At 39.6% G+C, this 11,837-nt stretch overlaps 1 protein-coding gene across 1 annotated transcript in view; it reads right to left on the bottom strand.

Annotated features, from left to right (window-relative positions):
* LOC101559807 (DNA replication licensing factor MCM5) overlaps positions 1-11,837 on the bottom strand; it is a 53,498-nt gene that overhangs the window by 40,146 nt on the left and 1,515 nt on the right. The gene's annotated exons all lie outside the window — the stretch shown is intronic.

The following is an 11,837-nucleotide window of genomic DNA, read 5'->3' as shown; positions in this document are numbered from 1 at the left end:
GTGTGTGGCCAGCTCAGCCCACCAGGGGGCGGGGCTGGCTGGCATGTGGTGCTGGGGGATTGAACCGCGGTCCCTGATGCTTTGCTGAGCTTGTTTTTTTTTAAGTAGGTGCTTTAGACCACTGAGCCATCTCTCCAGCCCCTCTTTCTATATATTTTTAAACATCCTATTGGCTCAGTTCCTCTGGAGAATTCTGAAAAATATAGGAGGGTAACATTATTGGAAAGAATCTTAGCTTTGTCGTGAGTATGAAAGTTTTGTGTTTTAAATCAAGGTCATAATGAAGTAAACGTAAGCAATGAAAAGTATTCTGTCAGACACAGAACCTTTATTATCTACAGAGATTACACAGGAGTTAAAATATAAACCTTTAGAAATTCCTTGAAAGACCTCACCTATAGTGAAAGAAAATTTTGTTACTTTAAAACAGAAAACTAAATTTTAACTTTTCATAGGTATATTTGATATTAAGGCACTTTTTTTCAAGGCTTATAAATAAATCCACCAAACAATAGTTAACTCTACTCAAAATGATTACCTTCTGTTGAACACTGTATAATTTTCTGTATCTGTACTTAGCTTTTACAATACATGTTCTTAAGGTAGCAAGTTGAATATATTCATTAATACACCCAAAATATAGAGCTTCTCTATAACATGCAAAAATGAGTCAAAAATATATAAATTTAAAATTATGTTCAGTAATTACATTCATATCACACCTTAGAAATGACCTTAATAGCTAGTGAAGATCCACTAATTCATTCAACTTAATATTGGTTCAAAATTTTAAGTTACTTTAAATCTTGGAAACTATCATCAAACTGACACACTACAAAATAAAACCACCATTGATGGGGCTGGTGAGATGGCTCAGTGGTCTAAAGCACCTACTTAGAACAAGCTTAGCAACGCAAAGGGACCGCGGTTCAATCCCCCAGCACCACATGCCAGTCAGCCCTGCCCCCTGGTGGGCTGAGCTGGCCACACACCCCCCCGCCCCAAATAAATAAATAAAATAAGAAAAGAAATAAAACCACCATTGAAATAAAGCTTGTTAGAGTAATGATTTAATTGCTCAGTGGAATAAGTGCTTCCCTGGCAAGCACAAGGGCCTGAGTTCAATCCCTGGTTCCACAAAAAAAAAATAAATAAATAAAATAAGATAATTAAAGGATAATTCAGGAGGCATAATTGTTTTTATGAAATAATAAAAATTAGTCTAATTTGAAAAAGACTTACCTAAGTCATGTGAACTGACATTCCTAAAACATTTAAATTAGTTACATTAATAATGTTTTTTAGTACATCAAAGGCATTAGGAGATCAATTTCCTTCATGTCTGGGAATTTTAGGATAATTCAATTGTACAAGTGCTTAGCTCTGTAAGTGAATCAGAACAGAGTTCCTTTAATTTAAGAAATACTATCATCTAATTTACCATCTGGAGGTAAGAAAAAAATCATACATTAACACAATAATATTTAAAGGCATTTCTGAGTTACCAATATAAAGACAAAAAAGATATATGCATATTTATGCATTTGCGAGCTCTTACATCCTGAATTTAAAAATTTCAGCAATAGATGAATACAGAAATGTAAAACTCACCACTCAATATTTACTTCCCAGTGGGTACAAAATATTTAATTGATATGGACCCAATATGGACAAGTAGACAAAAGGTATGTTTTGAATGTGTCTCTTCTTCTAACTTTAATCAGTAAAGTGAGCCCTGTGAATCTATGACAGTGCCGGCACTAAAAATAATTTCTAATTTCTATACTTTTAAGAAGCTATAATGAAAAAGGTTGACTAAACAGACTGTGTAAGCTCACAAACCCTAAAACATTTATTGTTTAACATTTTTACCAAAAATGTTTGCCAACTCGTACTGCTCAGAATCCTTCAACTGGTCTCAGAAGAATTTGGATTCTTTACCTACAAATGTACCACAAGAGTGTTCAGATTTTGAATTCTAAAAAAGCCCACATCAAACATACTGGTTTAGAAAATTAAGTCTTTCTTTCCAACAGCTTAATTGGAGGAGGGGAAAAGTCTGAAAACTCAAGAGGAAGTTGATGCCTTAGCAGTTTATTAGAAGAGAAAACTGGCAACTCATTGTACCCTGCCTCAGAGAAATAAGAATTCTGGGTTGGGGGAGGTCAGGGCAGGCAGTCTGTCCTTGGAAACCAGTGACCAAAAGGGAGGAGAATCTTGGCAGCCACACAAAGCTCATCTGCTCCCAGCCTCTTGAAGGCAAATCAGCATCTGCTGCCCACTTACAACTGGAAAGGCACAGTGTCTGAGCTGCCAAGCCAGGTGATCTGTTGTTTATAACACTTGCAGCTCTTTTCCACATACACCTGAAATTTTCACATCTAGTAGAAGGTAGATCCTTGTTCAAATTGCCTTATGAACGTATCACTTTAGTGACCCCCCAAAACAGGCATGGGATGGCTGCTTTAATCTCAGAAAGTTGATGATGTGTAGACAAATGCATGGATGTATATGGTTGGGTAGGTCGGTCTGCATGATAGTGAAACTCTCATTCCTATATGATAAAATGAGAATTAAAATTTATGGGTTTGTTACAGTAATAAAATGAGATAATGAATGTAAAACCCTGAGCACATAGCCTCCCCATAATCACTGCTAAATAAGTGATAGCAATGTTACCTAAAAAGGACTCTTTAAATTAAGTTAGGGCAATAAAAGGCAACATGTGTGAAAAGAGGTACATTACTTCTACTGTAGTAAAGGTGTCTTAGTCCAATCTGTGGTACTACAGCAGAATGCCTGAGACTAGGTAATTCATAGTGAACATAAATCTATTGCTTCGCAAGTCTGGAGGCCAATATCAAGTTGCTCACATCTGGCAAGGGCCTTCCTTCTGTGTTACAACATGGCAGAAGGCTATAGAGAAAGAATGATAGCAAGCTAAATTTTTTCCATTTGTGCTGGGATGAATTCCACCTGCAAGGGGGAAGGCCTCATGGTCAACTTCTGAAAATCTTACCTCTTAATACTGATAACAGGGGTAATTATGTTTCAGCATGAGGGTTGGGTGGTATAAACATTCGAGCAGTGGCAGGAAGCTTCCTTGAACTTCATTTAGGTCTCAATCACTCAGACTATGGGAATGACATAAAAAAAGTATTAGTTCTTTTCTTCCTTTGGAAAGGAAGATCCCTGTAGTGAACTGCATAAGCATGTCAAAGGCAGGGCACTAAGCATATAATAAAAATTAGATAATTAAAAAAAATTAGATAATTACTTAATAAAGTAACATTAAAGACTCTAGAATAACTTCCTCACCACTTTTTTATTTAGTGAAATTACTAAAAGATGTGTTTTCTTTACTAATGAGAATTTTAGTTTGTTTTATTTATATTTTGTTTGCTGTATCGAGTAATCTTTTATGGCCTTTACTAAATCATCCCTGTGAGTAAGAACAATCTATGAACTAGGTTTATAAATAAACTGTGTTTATTTATTTGCTTTTATTTATATTTTAGGGAAGGGTCTACAGGGTGTTCAGGGTCTCACTACTAGATTTGACTCGCAGTGATCTGCCTGTTTACAGTCTCCCAAGAGCCGGGATTACAGGCACACGCCACCACACCCAGTCTCAATTGCCCCAGGGGTGGGGCCGGCATGGCAGGCCCGGGGATCGAACCCCTCAACTAATCTGCTGAGCTATGCTGATGTTTAAAAGCAATTTTCATGCTATTATTTGGTTAGCATGCTGTAATGGAGAAGAGAAGCTGCACTGTGATGGAAGAGAACCACTGTCCATCGCATGTCCACTAAGCTATCTGTACAGTTTACTAGTTGTATTTGAGGTATTTTGCATGAGATATAGTCTATCAGTAACTGATAAATATATATCAGTCTTGTCCAACAGACCTCTATGCCCCAAAGAAAAAATTTTGCTCTCATTTACAATTTGATTACTTTATTCTATAAAAGTTTATGCTCTTAAATTTCCCTTTGAAATGTTTATAACATCTGCCTGTATTTATTAAAAAAATTTATTGTTTCTCTTGTTAAAATAGTAAAAACTTTATTCAGGACTATAGTAAAAAACACAAATAATGTCAGCCTATGGGAAGAGAACTGGAGCTCATCTCTTAGTGTAGCAAAGGCACCAGAGGGCTTATAGCTCACAAGCAGTGAAGGGTTCAGTGGATGGAAATGACTGAGAGACCATGTCGACAGTAGGGGGGATTCTTGCTAGCCTCACTGACCAGTATTCTTGCAGAAGGGATAACAGGGTGACCAGAGATTGAGGGTGACCCAGTGGAAGCGAGAGTCTCTCTAAGCTGCCTTAGCAGCCTAGTACTAGGCCTTCAGGCCTGGCAAGGATGGGCACTGAGCCTGAGGCCTAATTGAGAAAAGGGCTCAAGGGAGCCTGAGTAAAGTTTGATCAAGGAGAGAAACTTTGTAGCCTGGCTTGTTTATAATGAGCTAAATAAATAATTGCTTCGTGTATTTATTTTCATGTCTATATCAGAGACATGATTTTATGTTTTTCTAAAAGTTATCTTTTAGCACAGGTAAAGCAGTTACAGTGTTTATCAAAGACCCCTAGGATGTAGATTGACTAAATTATTTTTACAAAAGCTCTGGATTCTCACACTCTGAGGAGTAGCATGCTTGGTTACCATATCAACGTTTCAAGAATATATTTTGCAAAGAAAAGCAAAGATTCCACATCATGTTTCTATTACATAGCCATAAAATGTAATAAAATTAATTTTAGTTAATAGGAGAAAAGAAAGTGAGGGGACATTATAGGTAACTTATATACAAAACTGGCATTCATATAACAGAAGGCCTTTCAGGAAATAGCAGTTCTTAAATGTTGCTTAAGCTCTTTCCATTTGGTAAGAAAACAGTTACCATGGAAATAGTGAGCACATATAGCATTACACTTTCCTATTAAACCGGCTTCTGCAAGGAGTTCACTTAGTGCATTTGTTCTTGATATAGTTGAGAAAGGAAATGGCTCTAAAAGATATGGCACTTTAGATTCCTTGTGTTAATATGACTGTTTAACCTTTTAATTTTTTGATAAAGTACTTGTAATAAGGCTGACTTATTTTAGGGAGTTTTTATAACCTCTATCAATTATATGTTTTTTAGTTATTTTTTATGTATTTAGTACATGGTCTAGGAGGTTTCACTACACAGTTTGGACTCATAGTGATCCTTCTAATTTCAGTCTCCCAAGTGGTGGGATTATAGGCGCATGCCACCACACCCAGTCTCAGTCACCGTCTCAGCACACCCCTTGAGCAGGGGCAGCACAACAGGCCTGGGGATCGAACCTCAGCCTCTATGTCTGCCTAAGCAGGTGCTTCAATCTGCTGAGCTATTTGGTCTGCCCCGGTTTTAGTTCTAAGCCAGGCCCATATTATATTAGCAATGCATTTTTGACTGTAAATTTGCCTTTTGTGTACTTATTTTTCTTTTTCTTTTTTCTTTTTTTTTTTTTTTGGTATTTTAGGGAAGGGTCTACAGGGTGTTCAGAGTCTCACTACTAGATCAGAGTCGTAGTGATTCACCTGTTTACAGTCTCCCAAGAGCTGGGATTATAGGCCTGTGCCACCACACCCAGCCTCAATTGCTGTCTCGGTGTGCCCCGGAGCTAGCACAGAAGGCCTAGGGATTGAAACCCTGGCCCCTGTGCCTGGTTGCAGGCGCTTTAATCCACTGAGCTATTTGGCTGGCCCTAGGATTTTTGCATGAAATAGTCAAATAAGGCTAATCAATTAAAAATTATCTGATGAAAGTGTTGATCCTGCCAAATCAGAAGACAATTAGAAAGTGAAGGTTCAGAATAGGACATTGGTTTTTCTATAGGTTTCCAAAACCCAGAGTTGTTAGCTTCCAGGTTCCCTTACCTTTTCCTGTGTCCACTCCTCTCTGGGGCATGCCATGACAGGTGTTAAGGATTAGTCTGTCTGAAGCTGGTCTTTATCCTCCTGCCCATTGCAGGCTCTGGACCAGCCCCAGCTTTATTTTTTCATCTGTCAGCATTACCTAGTTGTGCTTACTACTGCAGATCTCTTTATATTATGTCTAAAAGCAATCACTCACCTCAGCCAGGGAATATATTGATCCCGAGTAAGTAAGTAACTATTAATTTTAGCTTGATGTACCTTTGGGTATAAGAATGGATTGTTCAAAACATGGTTGCTCTGATATTCTGCAGATGTGCAGAGGGCTGTTTAAATATTTACAAGTGAATACCAAGCTGGGAGATCAGGAGCAGCGTGGTGTATGGGAATGGGTACAGCACCAGAAAGCTAAAGAATTCCAGTTTTACCTCTGCCATCAGTTAGCTATGGGGCTTGGGTAGCAGAGTTCCTGGCCACAGCTGCACAGAGATAACAGGGAGCCAGAGCTTGCAAAAGGAGAGGAGCCAGCAACTGTCCAATGCAACTGCACCTGCAAGATACACCATCACCAAGACTTTCAAATCCCCAGAGCCAGACTGAAAATTCTTCAGTCCTCCCTGCCACATCCCTCCCCTATCACAACAATACTATAAAACTTTTCCCCTCTACCTGTTGTGTGGGGCTAGGGGTCTTATAACCCTTATCCCCCACTTTTTCTGTTGCTTCAACTTCTGTGTTGGTGGTCTCGGTTGTGCCTCAGTTTACCTTAACACAGGGAAAAGTGGTAAGAAGAAATTTTGTTTAGTACTAGTGAAAGAGGGGAGAAGAAATGTCAGTATATAATTGTGCTTAATTCTAGACACAGTATGGACAAGTGGGAATTACTCAGTAGCTAGCAGCAGGGTGGAGTCATGAATGGACAATCCCTGGGGGAAGTGTCACAGTAAGGGGTTCTGGCCTAAGCACTTACAGGGCTCTTGCTGAAGGCAGACTGGGGATCAAACATCACTTTGGGATGGTGGGAGATGAAAGCCCTGATCAGACAATAATGTGATCAGATATGGAGGATGTGGCTCCTGCTAAACTGGCTTTTGTTGTTGTTGTTGTTGTTTTGTTTTTGGCTAAAACTATACTTTATAAGGATATGCACAGATGGCCATAGGAGAAGTTCAGACAAGGAGTTTTTGTCAGTAAACTACTTCATTGCTTTCCCAAAATGGCTGAAATATTCCTTTGATGCATTTATACCATGAACTTTTCATCATGATAGAAAAAGGTGCATCTCAGCTGCTCTTCTCTCATTGCTGGGACAAATACCCTACACCCAAAATGAAGAAAGGAAAGGTTTATTTAGCTCACAGATAATGATGGAGGTTTCAGTCCATACTTGACTGGCTCCAAGGCAGAGCAGTACATGACAGAGAGCAACCTTTCAGGGCAGCAGAAAAGAGCAGAGAGCAAAAGGAGTAGGAGCAACACTGGCTATGGAGAGCAAGTCTTTCTCCCTTAAGTTGCATTCAGGCCATCTGCTCCAGGATGCATGTAGTACTCACACCCATAATCCCAGTAGCATTTATACCCATAATCCCAGAAGCACTCACACCCATAATCCCAGTGGATCATGAGTTAATTACAAACTCTAGAAGTTCACCCCATGACTACACGAGGCTTTGAGGGCATAACTAGACACAAACCATAACAGGGTGTTAACAATGCAATGATCAAAATACCCTGACATGTGTATGGCACTGGCTGATCATCTACATATTCCCCAAAATGAAGTAGATGTGAAGCCCACAAAAGTTTTACTAGATTTATATAATAAAAAAAAATTAAGGGCAGATGAACAAAAACCTTCTTCAAATTGTGGTAACATGGGAATCATGACTGTTCAACCAGTTCCTGGATTTGAGTCAGTTTACAGACCCAAAACCCCTTGAATGAAGGCCAGGTCCCCTTGGGGAAGGATCCTGTGGCACCAAAAATTTATAGATTCAATCTTTCTCCCATCTTCCCCCAGAGGACCAAAGGCCTTTTGCTCGAGTGAGTGACTCTACATTTTAGGAAGGGAAATAACCAGACATTTTGAGGGACTACTGGACAGTATTTCTGAAGTAACACTGATTCAAGGGAATCCAAAACATCGCTAGAGCCCTCCAAAGAGAAAAGAGGTCAATGGAGGTTGGGTGGTCAATGGAATTTTAGTAAAGGTCCACCTCACAGTGGGTTTGCTAGGTCTTCAGTTCCATTCTGTAATCATTTCCAGTTCCAGGCTTCATAATTGGGATAGACATATTTAAGTACTTGGTAGAATGCTAACACTGGTTCCTTAACTGGTAATATGAGGGCTACTATGGTAAGAAAGGCCATTAGAGTTGCCTGGTAAAGTAGGAATCCATAAGCAGTATCACATTACGGGAGGGACTGCAGAGATTAGTGCCGCCATCAAGGACCTGAAGGATGCTATAATGGTGGTCCCCACCACATCTCTATTTAATTTTCCCATTTGGGCTGTGCAGAAGGCAGAAATCTTTGAGAAGATGAAAAGTAACTAAAAAATGGAATCAAGTGGTGACTCTGATTGCAGCTGTTGTGCCAGATGTGGTTTCCTTGCTTGACCGGATTAACACATCTTCTGGTCCTTGGTATGCAGCTAATGATTTACAAACGTCTTCTACATTACTTGTCCATAAGGACCACCAAAACCAATCTGCTCTCACCTGTCAAGTTCAGCAATATACCTTCACTCTCCTACCTCAGGGCTTTAGAACTCTCCAGCCCTGTGTCACAACCTACTTCATAGGGATCTTAGTGGCCTTTCTCCATATAAGATACCACACTGGCTCATTACATTGGTGTTATACCGATTGGGCCAAATGGGCAGCAGGTAGTTACTACTCTGGATTTGATAGGAGAGCATTCGAGAGCCAGAGGATGGGAAATAAATCCAGGGAACATTCAAGATTCTTCTACATCAGTAAAATTTCTAGGAGTCCTGTGGAATGGGGCATGTAGAGAGATCTCTTCTAAGGTAAAAGATAAGTTATTGTGTCTGGTCTCCCAACAACAACAACAAAAAGGCACAGCACCTACTGGGGCTATTTGGATATTCTTTACTTAGGTGTCTTATTCTGGTCCATTTACTGAGTAACTTTGTGTCTCAGTTACTCTTTTCTCATTGCTGGGACAAATACCCAACACCCAAAATGAAGGAAGGAAAGTTTTATTTAGCTCACAGTTACTAGATGTTGCAGTCCATACTCTGATGGCTCCAAAGAAGAGTGTCACAGGGCAGAGAGCATCCTTTCATGGTGGAAGCAAAGAGCAAGAGAGAAAAATGGAGGAGTAGCAGCAACAATGACAGCAGAGAGGAAAGCTGTCTCTCTTAAATAACATTCAAGCTATCTGCCCCAGGATCACACCCATAATCCCCTCAGTACCCATAATCCTAGTGGATCATGAGTTAACCTCAAATTCTAGAAGTCCCCACCCCATGACTGCATGAGGCTTTGGGGGTCAAGCCATAACACTCTGAAAGCTTCTAATTTTGTTTTTTATATTTTTTGTATTTTTATTTATTTATTTATTTAATTTTATTGAGAAACAAATAGTAATGAGAATTTCAAAACAGGAGAGTAGGACAGTTACAATAATTAATGCATTGCATATTGTCTTCGTAGTAGTCATAGTACAAGATGCAGACATGATATCCTGTCCAAACACTATTAGTGCAAATCTCTTTTCTCATTGAATCAAGAGAAAGTAGCTGTATATCTATCCTAACTATTTTGTATATACAGATACGAAATGATCCTTCATTTATATCCCCCTTTTCCATTTAGTTTTGTCAGAGATGGACATTCCATTGCCATTTAAATATTGTAGGTGTGTGAATTCAGCAAAATAATCCAATGTAGTTCAGTAGTCATAGTGGGTTGTCTGTAGGACTGTGCAGACCTCAAAAGTCATCTCTGAAATTGCTGGGCTCCAGAATTTACTCACTACTCTAGCTGTAGAAAGCTCCTAATTTTGAACAAGACCCAGAGCAAGACAAGGCTCTGCAGCAGGTTCAGGCTGCTGTTCACCTGCTCTGCGTCTGGGGCCACATGATCCAGCATATCCAGTGGTACTTAAAGTGTCAGTGGAAGGTAGAGATGCTATCTGGAAGGCACCCATGGGTGAATCATAGTGGAGACCTTTAGAAATTTGGAGCAATGTTCTACCATCATCTATACGACTACTCTTCCCTTGAAAAACAGATCATGGATACTACTGGGTCTCCATGGAAACTGCCCAATTGACCATGGAACACCAGGTCACCATGAAATCCAAATGGCTTATCATGACCTGGACATTATCTAACCCACCGAGTCATAAGGTTGGACAGGCACAGCAACAATATATCATTAAATGGAAATGCTATATATGTGCTCTAACTAGAGCAGGGTAGAGGGCACAAGTAAATTATATGAAGAAGTTACCCAGATTACCATGGCTTGTACTCCTGCTATATTGCCTTCTACTTCCAAGCATGTACCAGTGGCTTTGTAGTGTGGCCACAGTTATCCGATCTTATAATTCCAATATGTTCATATATCTCATCCTATATCTATTTCTCTAGTAAATAATGACTAGTACCAACTTGGAACACTGCTGTTGCTTCCCTTGCTGTGTTAATGGCCTTGCTCATGGTGATTTCCCTGAGTATCTTGCGTGTTCCTGAAGTTGAAAGTGTGTTTTACCTTGTGACAGAAGGAACAGTACATGTCTCCTCTCAGGATTTTGCAAGCTGGTAGGATTCGGGGACTTCAAGAAAGTCAGTTACAGAATTTGCTCCAAGCTTGGGAAGGAGATGAGGCTGACATGGTAAGCAGTAGCCAGGCCCTGAGGAGCCTTGCAAGCTGTGGGTACATTTCTGACTTATTTTTCCTTTTGCTATTAGTAATTATTTGGCTTTGTTTAAAGATAACAACAAATCAGATAATAATGCATTTTTTTTTTGTCTTTCTGTCAGAGAAGCTAACAAAATGATTTGCCTCTTCATCTGGGGAAAAAAAAATCAGTTAATGAAGAGAGTAGTTGTAAACAATAGAATTAATTGCATCTCCTAGGACTATTATTTAGTGTCTATTTAAGGCTACTAGATTTTATTTTAATTACTCCATGGTGTGACTGGTTTGCATATATTTGCATGTGTCTATGAGAAGCATTTAAGGGATCCAAGATGACTTCAGCCTACTGTCAATTTTTCCTTCAGAGCCTAACCTCACTGAAGTAGGACGTAGTTTTTAAAATAGTTCATAGATATCAAAGGAAAATGACTGAAGGCAGAGATGTGGCACAGGTTTGAGGGTTCCCCTACATTCTGCAGCAAAACAAGACTCTCAGAAGGTCCAATCCCCAAGGTGCTAGTCTAATTGGACAGGTCATTGGATGAGGCTAGACTATAACAGAAACACTGAGAATAGTTCTTGTCCACCATGAGAGACATGAGCTGCCCTTAAGACCTGATTCAGGGACTGGTTACTTCCTACTAGTATACTAGTATTCCTTTTAAGGGTCAGCGTTTTCAAGGAGCCAACAAACTAAAGCTCTAGGAAAGGGCATAGCAGCTTGTAGCTCCAGTCTTTGGAGAAACAGTGTAAAATTGTTAAGAAATTGCTAGGAAGGAAGTACTCCTCTTGGGATTTCATAGCATTCATGTAGTTTGAAAAGCTTTTATAGGGGCAAGAGACACAATATCCAAATTTCATGGGATGAGCTTAGAAACCGAGTAAGAGAGAGGGAGGGAGAGAGAGAGAGAAAGAGAGAGAGAGAGAGAGAGAGAGAGAGAGAGAGAGAGACAGAGACAGAGAGAGACAGAGACAGACAGACGGAGACAGAGAGAGACAGAGACAGAGAGAGAGAGAGAGAGAGACAGACAGAGAGAGA

Source organism: Octodon degus, unplaced genomic scaffold (assembly GCF_000260255.1).
Source record: "Octodon degus isolate 3935 unplaced genomic scaffold, OctDeg1.0 scaffold00038, whole genome shotgun sequence".
In the NCBI taxonomy this organism is placed as follows: domain Eukaryota; kingdom Metazoa; phylum Chordata; class Mammalia; order Rodentia; family Octodontidae; genus Octodon; species Octodon degus.
This window is presented reverse-complemented; position numbering and strand designations above follow the sequence as displayed.